This window comes from Pleurodeles waltl, chromosome 5, assembly GCF_031143425.1.
Source record: "Pleurodeles waltl isolate 20211129_DDA chromosome 5, aPleWal1.hap1.20221129, whole genome shotgun sequence".
Classification (NCBI taxonomy): Eukaryota; Metazoa; Chordata; class Amphibia; order Caudata; family Salamandridae; genus Pleurodeles; species Pleurodeles waltl.
In genome coordinates this window covers 385,089,133-385,104,607 of record NC_090444.1, presented here as the reverse complement: position 1 = coordinate 385,104,607, position 15,475 = coordinate 385,089,133, and the positions used below count along the sequence as shown (strand labels likewise).

At 39.0% G+C, this 15,475-nt stretch overlaps 1 protein-coding gene across 5 annotated transcripts in view; it reads left to right on the top strand.

The window, feature by feature from the left end:
* The window catches only part of PLCB4 (phospholipase C beta 4), a 985,968-nt gene that overhangs the window by 349,232 nt on the left and 621,261 nt on the right, over positions 1–15,475 (top strand). For 4 of the 5 annotated variants that reach the window (XM_069234144.1, XM_069234140.1, XM_069234141.1 and 1 more), the window contains one exon: positions 5,156–5,223. The exons of the other annotated variant lie outside the window; for it this stretch is intronic. The gene's annotated coding sequence lies outside the window, so the exon portion shown is untranslated. The remainder of the gene's footprint in view (positions 1–5,155; positions 5,224–15,475) is intronic. 5 annotated transcript variants of the gene reach the window in all.

The following is a 15,475-nucleotide window of genomic DNA, read 5'->3' as shown; positions in this document are numbered from 1 at the left end:
AAGATCAAGGAGTCAATCAACTAGACCTTGGAATCACTCTGGGTTCTGAGTTGGAGAGTTGCAGATCCAGTGCTTCTCACTTCCAGGCAAAAGGGCAGTAGGAAACAGGTCAGCTCAGCAAAGCAGAAATCCTGCAGACTGCAGTCCAGCAGAGTGGCCGTAGAGCAGCACAGCGGTCCTTCTTCCTGGCATAGTATCCACAGGTCCAAAGTGTACTGAAGTGGTGTTATCTGAGATCCAGTTCTTATACCCAATGGTGCCTTTGATGTGGGAAAGACTACAAAGATATGCCTTTGAAGTGCATAGATGCCCTCCTTTCTCTGCCTCCAGACTAACTACAGGGGTCATGCAGCCCTTTGTGTGGGGATAGGACACAGCACATTCAGGTGGAAGTGAGGCTGCGCTCAGATTCTTCTTCCCATATTGCCCAGGATGGTCCATCGAGTTACAGATGGCCCATCAAGTCACACGCAAGCTCCCATTGTGTGTGGCTGTCTAGGAGGCATACCCAAAACCCAACTGCTCGTTACACCCAGTCATGTGACCAGAGGCAAGCTTCAGGCACCAAATGGTTAAGGAAAAAAAAATACTCACTTTCTAAAAGTGTGTATTAAGGGGTTGGGCCTATGTTTTGTCAGTAAGGCTAGGCCACTTTATATTCATAGAAAAAGAGATTTGCCTTTCCTGACAATAATTAACAAGATACTTGATTCTGTGCAGTGGGCATGAAACATAATTAGCATATCCACTGATTTATTTTCTTACATTTTTCACAAATTGATGTCAATTACATTCAAATTTAACATGTCATAGACTTTGAAACCAAAAACCAAATAAGTTTGGGTTCCAAAGTCTATGTCATGTTGAATTTGAATGAAATTGACATAAATTTGTGACAAATATAAGAAAAAAATATGTATCCACACTAATTAAGTTTTTTTCCCAGTATACAGAATAGAATGTATTATTAATTAATGCCAGGAAAGGCAAATTTATTTTTCTAGCACTTTCTAATAGTTGCATTTTCATAACTGCAATTTAAAATCCAACACCATAAGTTAGAATTTTAAGTTGTGATCCTGGAGACACCAAACTTGAAAGAGTTATCTTTTCCCAGTTGGAAATGATGCTTATTAATGTAATAAGGTAACTCCAATGTTATCCTATGGGAGAGATGGACCTTGCAGTAGTGAAAAACAAATGTAAGAGTTTTTCACTACTTTCACTACCAGGACATGTAAAGCATATAAAACTTAAAACTACCTGTACAACTTTTCAAATACACTGCACCTTCTTTGGGCTGTCTAGGTCCTACCTTGGGGGCAACATATGTATCAACAAGGAAGGTTTGGGCCTGGCAAAAGGTTAAATTTGCCAGGTCAAAATGGCAGTTTAAACGGCATGCACAGGCTCTGCAAAAGCAGGCCAGATACATGTTTAAAGTGCTACTTACTTGGGTGCCACAATCAGTGCTGCTTGCCCACAAGTAGCATTTAATTTACAGGCCCTGGGCAGTTGCAGTGCACTTTGCTAGGGACTTATAAGTACATTAAATTTGCCATTTGGGGGTAAGCCAATTCTACCATTTTTTTAGGAGAGAACACAAGCACTTTACCACTGGTTAGCAGTGGTGAAGTGCACAGAGTTCTAATACCGACAAATAAGAATTCAACATAAATAGGAGGAGTGAAGGCAAAAGGTTTGGGGGTGACCCTGCAGGAAGGGGAATTTACAACAATTACCATACAATATTCCTGTAAAGACAGACCTATTGGGATTGCCAATGCTTGTTTGATTACTTCAGTAAATTATGCCACTTGTCTCAGTCAATTTTGTTTCGCTTATATATATATATACAATGGAACCAAAGAGATGATTAGTATAAAATATTAAATTTGCTGCTGATATAAATAAAGTGGCCATGGAATCAACAATTAGAGTGATCTACCAAAAAGATGGGTTGTGTGCTCTTTGGGGCTACGTTAAGAAACTTGCTGTGCTGACGACTGACCAGTGGTTATATTAATTCATACATAATTATGATTTCTGTGCCTCGTATTTTGCATATTCATAAAGAACACAGGGCAAACATACATATATCTTCAAGGTAGGTGGATATGGAGCTAAAATGATGATCATGTGGAAAAATACATAGTAATAATAGATCAAATATTCAGTTTGTCAACAAGAAATACAACAATAAGTTATCATTTAAATATGAAGCATGTTATGTTATTGGCATTTGTATAGTGCCACACTCTGCCTTTGTACAGGCCTTGCAGTGTTGTCAACAGTCCACTTCCTTATGCCATATGGATTTTGAGGTTACCATTGTGAACCAGATTCAGCTTGTGATGATGTGTTAGGGGTATTGCGTCGTGATCATTTTGTGAGTGAGATAGATATGTTTTAGTAATTAAAAAGGTGGTGTATGATTTGGGGGGCATTCTACTGGAAAATTCTACCCAAATTATCGTGCTACAAATATATTCTAGCTAAAATACCAACTACAAAAATATCATAAAAGTAACTCTTTATATAGGTATGTCTAGATTTGCTATTCTCAGCTCCACAATATACAGTTCGAAAATACATATATCTTCAAGTTAGGTAGATATGGAGTTAAGAATAGTAAATCGATACGTACCTAATATTTATATCTCCCTAGCATTGAGGTAGTCAGTGCCTTGGCCACACTTTTTTTGTTTCACAATATTTGTGATATATTATTCTAACATAAAACTGATTTCCATAAATGAGAGTTTGGCTAAATGATATTCCAACTGCTTACCTCTCTTCTAAGTTGATAGAAGCAGTGGATGAATATATGTACGGTATATCTTGGTGGTGAGGGTTGCTCTGTATTGTGATTACCATCTAGATCACTTACCAAGTTATGTGTAAATGTTAGCAGTGCAGTCTTTGTTCTGCTGGATCTTTGTTTTTGGTGTATTATTGTCAATTTACTTTTGTGAACACAAGGATAACAAAGTATATAGCATATCTCTGCTGTGTTGTATGTATGAAAATGTTTTGTCTAATATATTCTGTTGCAAAGGTTTCTGTGTTATTTCTTGGTGGTAATTTCTTCTCTACTGGAAGTATGATTATTTTTTCTCTATTGCAGTCTGTTGGAAGTTTAATGGTTTGTTTTGTATTGATCAGTGTTATTGTGAACTATGGGATAGTTAACATATGTGTATGTGGGTTTCGGAAGTAGATTATATATTTTGTGTAATGTGGTCTGTTAGATGCTAATGAAACCTGTGAGTGCTATGAACACTGTTCATTATGTTACTTAGCTTAGATGACTGAAGTTAGATTGATTGATGAATTGAATTCTAACAACATTTTGTATCAGAGATGTGTCATATAAGGATTTATTTGTTAGTCAGTACACTGAGATTTTGCTCCACTACCAGAATATGTCACAATTTATTACGTGAAGGTTATTGTTACCGGGTATTTCATTACATGTGTATTAACTTTACATTATGCTCTCCTTGCTGAATTGCTGTCTTACATAATAGGCTGTCTGTTTGTTTTCTCCTAATTCATAGGCCTGAGTAAAAGTATGTCATAGCATTGGGCATTTGTACATTAGCTCACCTTCTTTGACAATGTGTCGATATGTTTACAGTGGGATTGCTCACCAGATTGAAGAGTTGGTCACTGTGTACTTATAAATTGCAGAGGGTCTACGCTAGATGCCTGATGCAGAACTTGCTGGATGGGTTTCTCCATCACAATGGTGACAGATATCCTATCTGCCGAAATCTAAATCCCAAAGGATATGATGGGATTTAGATTTCTGCAGATGCGATAGTGTCGTTGTGACACTAAATCATTACAGGTAAGGTAGGTCCTGCGTTCTTGTTGCGCTAATATAGATGAGGTCTAAGAGAAGTGTTTTATAGTTTTCATGAAAAAGTCTTGATACACAAATGATTAGATTTTAGATAGTATGCATTTCTTTGTAACGTATGTAGGTGTTGGCAGTATGCTAACATCCCCTTCATGTCCTGGTTAAAGGTCGAACAAGGGCGAACAAGGTCCAACGAGATTCACAAAAGTGAGTTGACTTACCTTGGTTAGCTTTGACTTGAGAATGCCGAGGTTGTCCTGTGGGATTGGGAAAAAGTCCTTCCCTTCCTGCAATTGTAAATGCACCTTGGGGAAACTGCGACTCGCGTGGCTAACAGAGCAAGGGAAAGGTATTGAGTGAACAGGATGAAGAGAAAAGGGCTAGAAAGGAATATACACCTAATTTTAGCAGTAGGTGCGTATCGTCTTATGTCCTCCTAGCTATTACAGTAAGCTACATCAAAAATGTGCCTCTTAGTGGCAGTTCGAGCTACCTCCAGCCCTTAGTGCCCCTTAAACATGGCCTTTGCACCTATGGACATCTGATCTACTGAAAAACATGTTTAACCTTGACGGAAAAACAAGGTCAGTGCTGTTTCAATCTGAAAGGGGGAATTTATTTTGCATCTTCCAAACTCTACCATACAATTAAATGATTTATGAAACCAGGTTTACAAAAAGTAGTAATAAGTACTATCAAATCTTCTGGTTTTGGGTAAAATTAACTTCTTCAGAGATTATATTCTGTGCCAGAATCTGGCATCTGGCATTTGGTGCAAATCATTGATGCGGGCGGCCTTTGTTGTTCCTTGGGTGAATCCGCTAGCTCTTTATTTCAGATATAGGCATCTTCTCATTTCCTACAGAAGTAGAGAGGCAACGATATCTCCTCAGCTTCTGTTGTGCTAAATATTTTCTAAAAGAAAATGCCCTCGATCCGCAGTCGCTTCTGGAAGAAAGAGCTAGCCGGCTGTACGCAAAGAAGCCCTCTGTGGCACTAGCACTGTGTAGAACCAGGTAACTTGTCATGAAATATACATTACTTGTTTACGCGCCACCTTAAATCTGTGTTGACGAATGTACGCCCCTGAAATTTGGAGCCCTACGGCTTGGCGTCATTTCTTTACTCAAGGGGCTGTTTTTGTCTCAGCAACGATTCAATTAAGGTATTACTACGATTGTGACTGATTCAGTCGCAGGCTGCACATAACCTTGTGAGAGGGCTCCTTTTGCTGTCAATGGCTTTCACTTGTCATACGTGTGTCCACATTGATTTTTTTTCCCCCCACAGAAGTAAGAGTTTCATCGGAACATCCTTCCAATTAGGCCGCTGCAGTCCAGCCAGTCGAGCCCCGCTTGGTAAGTGCTGTTTTTCACAACAGTGGAAGTTACTTCTAAACAGAGTTTTCAAAAGATGGAAGGAGATGCATTTATTTATGAGAAATGAACGTAGTCGACATGTGCAATTACTTTCAAATAATAACTGCTGGCGCTGGTGTGTGTTTCTTCATCTTGACTGCTGCACACTCAATTTACAGCAGCAGTTGCTGTCGAGCGCCTGGTTTGTATCTGTAGGAGATAAGCCGTTTGAAATAGCCAGTGGGCAGTCATGCTGGACAGATAGCTCATAAATTACAATATTAGGAGACACTGCAATAAGGAAATCTTTTCCGCGTTATTAATATATAATTCTAAGAGACTATCTCGCACCTGTCGTCGGGGTAGAGCACGGCAACAACCAGCCAATCAGGGGGCTGCATACAATAACACTATCAATCACAATCCAGTTTTATTGTGTGAGACAGCATGACTGAACCTAAATCCGTGGACGAAGTTAAAGCAAAATTAACAGTGTAAATAATGTGTCCTAATCATATGCAGCGAAAGAGTATTCCCATAACATCTATTACTTTGTCCCTAATTACTCAAATGGCACGCTGGGGTTTCTTTTCTCGGTTTGTTTCCTGGGCTGGGTTGCACACAAAAAAAATTCCTGTTCATATGTATGGGTTTATTCGTTGCAATTGCTCTTTATGACTCGGCCCATCTGTCTTGCTACTCTGTGTAAATTTGCCTGGCACATGAAAGTTATTTTCAGAATAGCCATATGTTTCGTCCTTCATAGTAACTAGTTAAACTACTCTGCAAACAAATGTGACTGTTATATGTGAATGTAACTGAACACAGGGCATTCTGATGGAAGAACTCTGATGCTGGAAAATAATAGCTTCTGATGTCCATTACAAAGCAGCAACCAGGAGCCCCGATGAGTCTCTGCATGTGCCGGGTTATTCTCCCAAACAACCGTGAGGGGGGAGGGGAGGATCATGCACATTCGACAGGAGGCAGATGGGAAGAGAAAGCAAGCTTCTTATTCTCAGAACGCCATCAGCATCTGTATGAGATGACTCAGACCCACTGAGACCGCAGGTTAGCCTGTACCACGGAGCCTTGTATTTTACTTTTAGACATAGTGGGTGGATTAGACCCTTTACAGGAATGGTATTGTAACTGTGTGCGAATGATGGGATTATGGGCTGGTTCGTTCTCTCTATGCTACAAAGACAAACTGGCCCGTCGAGGTTACCAATATTTGATTATTTTACATCTACTGTTTTAAAATGTATTTTGACCATGTTAGAACTCTAAAGTAAAACAGCTAAAATGGGTGCTGGTGCATCATGATGCATCTCAATCGTTTCATCAGTTCCAAGATGGCTGCCAAATTAATGCATACGTTTGCATGCACCAGGAGTGTTTGCATGCATGCACATAGGTCCCAATGCATAGATGCACACGATGATCATTTGCAGTGGCTTTACACATGCTCATCCTTGTTCAGGACGCATGAATATTCGCGCACTGTGATGCGCTGGCAGCCATTTTGACTGTTTTCATTTATGATTTCAACTTGGCAAAAGGTCATTTTAGAAAAGGTAAAGTAAAAAAGTGCAACGGAGTGCAAAGATAGCTGCTAGCAGCCAAGTATCACTGTGCAGTTATTGACCCCTTGTAAAAAACAATATAAAATATAAAGAGCAGGAGTAGCTGGGGCAGGGAAGAACCTATAGAGCACCGATGAGGGGCAGAACTAACAGAGAAAACATGAGGCCCTTGGGGAAAAACTATTTGCACAGAACTCCTTTTTCAGAAAGTTTACATCCATAAAATGTTAGAGGCTGGTAACAGCGTGGTTGGACATCTGTGTTAGTGCGTAAATCCAACATAACCACTGGGGTCGATTGCACAAAGGGGCTGTTCAGAAACATTTTTCTCTCTATATATCTGAATCTATTTCTGGATATATTTGGGTATTGTGTGATGATAATAGCTCTCGCCAAAATTTGCTCAAGCTGACTTTAGGGAACGCCTACAAGAAGATGCCCACACAAAACAATCTCGTTGCAGTGCTCCGTGAGAAAGCATCATCTATTGATTGCTTAGTTAGAAATGTCTCCCATACCAACTTTGACATACTGAGATGGAAGACATTGCAGCTTCTTCCTAGGAGGGCTCCACACTACACTCCTTGTTTTATGGATGCTTTAGGATATGTGTACGGTTCAGTGACCCCCAGTCTCTGAAAGAAATAGATGACAACTTTCTCTCTAAATCTCTCAATGCTTGGCTTTATACCTGGAGAGGTTCATATTTTAATGCCGAAAGTAATACAGATGTAACACTTGTTGAGGCTGTTCACCTCCTGCCATGCTATTGTACAAATATAGTACAAATTCAAAATATTGCATTTTTTGGACCTACACCCTATTTGTTCCCTCTGGTTCAGACTGACCCAGTCAGGTGCATCTGGCATCGTTTCCCTGTCATTCTGCCTCCTCATTGAACTTCTGAAACCCATGTTGTCCCTGCGCTGTGCACTAGTGAAGATTGGTAAAATCATTTCTAAGCTTGCTGTCTAGGAATTCCAGTGTCCACATGTCAGACGTGTGTTTAGCCATTGGCATTTTTATGAATCATACCACTTTGCATTGTGTTAATTGTAGAGCAGCATTTAAAATGGAGGACAACATACTTATAGTGTTCTGAGAACTAGGATGCAAACTGAACCTGTCTGATAAGGCAAAACTGGGAGAATATTTCTCACAGTGTTATATAACAAATGAATGCTTCATCGGGCTTTCGAAGTTCAAGTGGGACTTGCTCCCCCTGCGGTACTTGGTATCCATTCTTTGTTGCCTACTTGAAACCATTACATTCAGGTCTCCTCCCCACAATCAGTGTGTACAGCAGTGAACCCCTCTGTATGTGTGCTGCCTTTGGGGTCCTTGTTAGCTGTTGTAGAGAACTGAGTTGTATGCTGGTGAGAGCTGCAGCTCTACAGACCACAGTCTTCATGAAATTTCACCTGCCAGCGTACAGCATCACACCCACACAAGCAATGGGCTCAGAGACTCCCCACAGTGGAGTTGTTAGGGTGTCATAACTCTCTTCTTCTCAGCTCCCGCCTCATATGCATACCCATCATCACATACCATGGGAGTACAAGCAACCCTGAACCACAGAATCACGTGCTTGCTGCCTGTCCTGCCTCTGGGAGTACAGGCATGCCTGTAAAATAATGGTGTCTCCAATGTGCTGCATATTTATTCTGTAGAGTACAGGCGTTGCTTTACCATACATGGATGCAAAAGCACTGCACAACGCCTTTTCTGTGTGGTGCTTCATACCACATCTCTCATTTCGGAGCTCTATAAATAACATCTGTTATTACCCAATTAAACGGTACCCAAATTACCAACCTCGAAAGGACACAAAGCTGATTCAACTTTGCCAGGATTCAAACTTGTGACCTGCAGATATCTACGTTTCAGTAGTGACTGTTCGGCTCACTGCACCATCCTGTCAGCAAACAGCTGGAATAGTAGTAATTTGCATGCTTTGACCTGTACCTTAATAATAGTCTACCTATTGTTCCCCCTAAGACCCCTAGTTTACTCCAGACAATCTGAATATTTGTTCATCTCAGCACCTGAGCCTTCGGTCTGAGTCTCACCTCGTTGTGCCACCTGTGCATAGCGGCCAAGTGAATTCATGTCATTTCATGTGTCTCACCTTTTAGCCATCATCTCGTTTTATCTTTTTGGTAAACAAAAAACTCTTTGCTTGCAGGGACGTTTAGGCCCTGCTTCACAAGCTGGCAAGTGGTCCCATGTGATATCTGACACCTTCAGATGATCCATCCTTTTTAATCAACAGGAATATGTATGCTGATATTTTTAAGCATATATTTCAATATGACACTGAAAGATATATCCCAGAAACCAAAGTTCTTTCCTATTGTTAGAGAGAAAACACAAACGGGGAGTACTGCAAATACAAAGTAATAAGAAATATATTTTGGGTCACCACTGTTTAATATGATGTATCTAAAATAATATATTTCAGCAAGCCATCAAACGGGTGTTTTACAATCTGTGATTTGAGAAAACACAATGTAAAATACTTGAAAGTACAATGCTCTATATAGCAGTCATGCATTGTGGGCATAATTATACCTTCTGACTAATGTGAGACTGGTATGTGAATGGTATGGTCGTGTATTGGTATAATTGAGTTTTAGGTCCCAAGTATCCCCACATGTATAGCCTCGGTGACCTAAGCATACACACACTTCGGTGTCTGTCTTTAAGCCTTACATATTCTTGTTCTCTCACCTACAACTAAAGTTGATACTCGTTTCTGTGTGTAGCATTTGGGGATATTTTCATAGGTCTCAAGAACAGTAAACCACAGCATAGGAGACTGCCTGCACATCTATGCCAGGTGTTTAGCTAGTAGTGTCCAGTAGTATTTAGAATCCTCTAGTCTTCTACAGTACGTCAGACTGACCTGTGGAAACCACTTGTAATTTCACAGGCACATAAAAAGGTATTCTCCTGGACTCAACTATATCTTTGTTTTGCGCAAGTGACATATAGAGCCACAGAAAGTTTGTAACACTTACGTATTGGACCAGAATCACTAAAATTTGCTCTAATCATTGAAGGGTTTTAGAATATACGTTTTACCTATCTTACCAAGAGATGCACTGGATGAAATCTAGTTATCCCATAGCACCTTAAGGATGCTTCATATAGTTCCAAGATGCCATTGAAGAAAGTCTTGTCACAACTACCAGAGCTATGATACATAAATAGAGGTTCTGAAAAAGCAGACGTACCAGGCACTCATGAAAAGATTACCCTTTGGGCTAGACGTGCACACACTAGCCAATGTAGGAAAAGGAGTAGTAACACCCAAGGGAGTTCTCCTTGCAACTTTTTTTCTCTCCAGTAATTTTAGTATAGTCTGTAGCACTAGAGCCATAGCCCAACAGCAGCTTATTGACCTGTCCTTCACCACAGTCATGCGCACCAGAACCAGTGGACAATATAAGTGTGATGATGAATATAACACTGCTTAGACAAACCATTTGGATTCCTATGATCAAAATGGCTCCCAACCAAAACCCAAAGCAGATCTGATTGCTCTCATTTACCACATTGTGCTAATGATGACTCATACACCTCTTATGTGCAAGAGGTATGCACTATCAAAACAATTTGTCATCAGCAGAGCAACAAAAGGATTCTTTAGAAACACCCCAACTATATGTGTTGCAAGATATGCAATCTCATCTGGTTGCACATACTGTTATAAATGCATGGGCTCGAACTAAACTCTTTTTGTTGAAGGAATAATCTCAAGAGTAAGATGATAAGACAACATTTGGCCTGATGTATCAAAGGGTTTTTACCTATTCTGTGTCTATGGTAAAAGATCCTGATGCATAAGGGTTGTTCTTTTTTCTCATCTTCATTTGAATACTAGGTGATCAAAAAACACTTCTCTAGTTAATGCTAAACAAAAAATACATAACTTCATTAGCTTATCATAAACAGAATATTTTATTTTAAAACATTTTGAATGGAATTTGTTCTTTAGGTTGAGCAAAGCAGCGCAAAAGCACTGCTTTTCCGACATGTCGGTATGTATCTGGGGTTTTAACCACATCCACTGCACTCGTTCATGGGCTTGCTTTTCAAAAATCCTTTCTTTTCGTTGGTAACTGCTTTACATTTGTCCATCCTTAGGGTGGATTTGTTACCGCCTTGTCCATCGACCCTATTAGATGGATAATTGCACTTTTGCCGATAACTTTGACTGAGAGCAAACTTCTTTTTCTTTCTCTCGCTCTTTGTGCTCATGGCAGCGCTTTGAATCCGCTCGTTTATGTAAACTGTTTTACATTTCATTTTCAGTTTGTTTGATCCAGAAAAGTCCAGATAGGCGCTCTGCCTCGAGTAAATGCGAGACCCATTGCATTGCAAACGCTTGTTTTGCTTTGTCTCTCAGTCTTTTGTTAGCTTTCTCTTGAAAACCTGAGTAAATAAGAGAAATTACGGATGCAAATATGTAGTATTTTTTGTAGCCTGAGCCCGAAAATGCTAAATCCTGTTAAACAAATTCTTGTCTTGCTTGACACTCAATAAATGCTTGAAAGAACAAAAGTTGCCATCTGTGATGTTATAGTGAATTATTTTTACACCTGAGTTCCTATAAGGTTATAGATATTTGTTGTAAACAGGCAATGCTGGGAGCATCTCATTTTGGCTCAGGGGCAAATCATTGTGAACTGTGGGTCCTGCTTTGCAATGCACAAATACTTAACCAGATTACCTGTTCCGATTGTACCCTCGACAAGACAAACGCGTATTCTTCCCTGCTTGTGTTAGGTTACAACCTTTTACCGTACTTTGGCTAACGGATGTCTAATTGGCCAACGCAACTTTTTATTATGGCTATATTGTTAGGAGAATGGATGTGTAAGTGGAGAGTATCCAGGCAAACAACAAACTAAAGAGGGGCAAGATATAATAAAGAAGAAAAGAGCAGCGAACGACGCTACGTTGTCTTTCCTGTTTCTTCTGCATGTTTATGAATAATGGCAGAGGTTTGAAGTGCTTTTAAAATCCAAGGGAGCTAACAAGCTTGTTGTAAATTCTAGAATTAAATTATCTCCAACTTCTCAACTTTAGCAGGAGTTCAGTCTGCAGGGAGTGAATCACTTGCAGGTATTACAGTGGATAACTGGAGGCCCCACAGTAACACATATTTCAGTTATTCTGGAAGCAACCATATGTCTAAACATCTCTCGGAAGGACTGAACTGATTTTCATTTTAATAATTTCATTTGAAGATGTTTTTTAATTAAACACTGATTGGGTGCTGCTTTGACAAACGTTTGTCAAAAACACCAACAATATCTGTATCTTCAGGGTCAGAAAATGTTTCGCCAATGTCTAGAAATAATAATGGCGTCAGGTTTCTCTGCCATTAGCATTTCACTATGCTGAGTGCAGATAGTAATTTTTGCATCTTGTAATGTGGGAGAAAGGAGACAAATATTATTCTTAACTAAATTAGTGAGGAGTTCTTTTTTACTCAATATCTCACTCATGCCACAATTAATCCCAGTTGTCCCAGTTGTCCAGAGAGTACGTTTTCAGTTGATCTTAGTATGAAACTTCAGGGTCGCCCTGTAGTCCAAAAGTAGTTTGGGACTTACAAGGTCAATGCTTATGGCTCCCTTTGACTAATTAAATCATTCATCCACTGGCCTTTAGATAAAGCCAGACACTGCAAGCAGTATAGAATCCTATTGCATGACTCAATTGGTAGTTACTGTAACTGTACAGTCTTATTATCAATGATGTCACTTTAGATGCTGCAATGATGTTATCAGTCATGTCAAAGAACATGGCATGAGCGATGTCAAATTTGCGATCATAAGAACTACATGGCTAGGGCATGAGTTATAGTTACTCCAGTTAACTTTAATTTGCGAATTTCAGTGTTTTTGGCATTTTAAATGTTATGCTTTAACTCGCATTGCCCCCTAACTGTGATGACAGATTAACCTTTGGCTTTTTCAACGAATCGCTAGGGTGGTTTTGACGTAAAGTAAGATACTATAATAGTTGTAATCAAGAGATAAAAGACAGAAATGAAATGACATAGATTATACATCACATCAAAGTGCTCCAGTGTGCAAATAAAGATGGTGACTTTCTGAATAGAGAAGGCGCATAGACACAGTGCACACAGTGAAAACTGAATATTCAACACTGCTTTTAAACATAAAACAATCCTTATGCCTTCCAGCAACCATAGAAAGTGTGAGGATGCGTACCGACTTAATGTTTAATCTGTGCCTCAACACAACTTCCATAATGGGTGCCTGTACAGAACTATGGCCATCAAAAAGTTTGAATGATAGTTATAACAGTCCAGTAAAACAAGCTCAGAGTATGTTGAGTAAAAGGCACACACATAACCAGTGAAATCCTAAGCTCTGGAACAACTCATATTAAATTTGTTCTAAATGACTTACAGTACATCATCTAAGAGTGTGTAATAGTGTTTTGTAAAGACACAAAACAAAAATTCTAGAAGTAAGATGACAGCTCAAATGAATAGGGTGCTATACAGTGGTTCAGGTATCCACCATTACAGTAACCATTGGGTCCTTCTGCTGAAAAAGGAAAAGGCTGGTACTCTGTCACAGTTCACAAGTGTAAAAAATATTTATTGAGTTATAGGCAAATTATAAACCCATGTATTCCACCCTTGAAGACTGGGATTTTCTCAAGACAGAATTCTAAACAGAAGGTGAACACATGCAACATGCAAACATGGATGATGGACTGGACTGATCACATGAAGCAATGAATTAAAGTAAACAGAAAACTCAAAATATATCCTATGTGGCCAAATGTAAACACAAAAAATGATGCAAGAAGACAGAAAGTATATTCTTCTTCATGGCAGTGATGAGATTAATGCCTTGATCTCCTGTGTAATATCTACAAAAGTTTACCAGTGTGCAATAGTGCTTGATTATGAAATACAAATGCTATCATTTATAATTCTGCGATTCAAACAATTCCAACAATGTGGCAATTATGTAATGTTATACAAATTGGTAATCCACAGAGATTTAAAATTGCATGTTATTGGGCCAAGAATGTAGAAATTATAAAAAAAAGTATTCAAAAAGTAACATATCACATTAAGGTAAGTACATACTGGCCAAATGGATAATAACAAATTGAGCCCCAGTGAGAAAATGAACTATATTGCATCAGGGTGAAAAAAACATCTCGATTGTGAGAACATATGTTAAACAAATAATATCTAACCACGGATACCAGTCCAGTTATCTATGTCAGACCATGCTATTGTGCCTCTTCAATTTACATTTTCATAATTTCTAAAAGTCCATTCTGAAAATTGAGTGCACACCTGCAGCGGCTGAAGAAATGGCAGAAGCTATGCAAGAAATGATACAATAACAAAATTATTGATTCCAATAGCGTAAATAAAGCAACAACTCCTTATCTTTATTAAGCCCCTAGAGGTACATGTACCCAGCATCATTATATACCTTGATACTATTTTTCTAAGTTTTAACTCCCTATCACTACCCTTGAGCTGCTGTGCTAATTCCAAAGTGTTTTATGTGATCACACTTTCCATAATGAAACTGTTCAAAATGACTTGGATCAGGGTTTGTCTGGTACTTTTAAGCTGTAGCTCTTCTATTTTCAAATATATGCTTTTTGACAAAAAAAATGATTACAGTCTACATACCAGTTGTTGCTTGGGCAAGTGGGAGCATTAAGATTGTAACGAGCTATACAATTATGTTTTTAAATGTGGACTACTTCTCTGGTGATAGGAGGATTGTAGACTTCCACACTGTCATTATTCTTACAGGCTTTTTCACTGATAGCATCAAAGAGGGTCCTTAGGAAGTGCTCCAGCTGTCTGACACCTCTTTCTCTAAGTTATTCTTGACAAGCAATTCTTTAAGTGGCTTAGATTTTCTGAAGATAATTGAGGGGTTGAAACCTACTGTTTGATTAAAATAATTATTAGTATGCAATATGTTTCAATTATTTTTCATAATCTGCCTTCACAACTAAAAGTAGGAATGAACCTTATGGTAACATCCTGCTTATGGTTGTTATCAACATCAGGAACCAAGAGCTTCTCTCTTCTGATTGTGTGGGCTCAGTTAATTTGTGTAAGTGATGTTCTCTACTTTAAAATCAATGTATCAAGGTTCTCTTTTCTTTTTCAAAACCTTAGTAATCACTGTGGTTCCTCCATGCCCTGTGGAATTTCCAATAACGGATACTTCTTTTAAAACCTGGGAAATATTTACTGTTAGTGTGCATGAGACTATTTTCTGGAATTTCCCCATGGTGTAAATCACTGTGTAACTCAGCCTGCACTTCTAACCTCAGACCCTAATGGTTGACAGATCAGTAACTCATATTATGATTAAAGTTAAGATGTTCAACCATTCAAGTTTAATCTGTTCAAAAAGCCATTGACTAACTCCTCATCTCCTTTCCAGATTACAATAAGGGCACCTATTTACCCAAAGCACTATATATTATGCTCAATGTACATAGACATTGCAGTAGACCAGGCAACCTGCTCCTTCCAGAAACCCATAACCAAATTGAAATTGCTGGGTGCACAGCAGATCACAATGACTTCATCCCTCAGTTATTGAAATAATGTGTTTTCAAACCAAGCA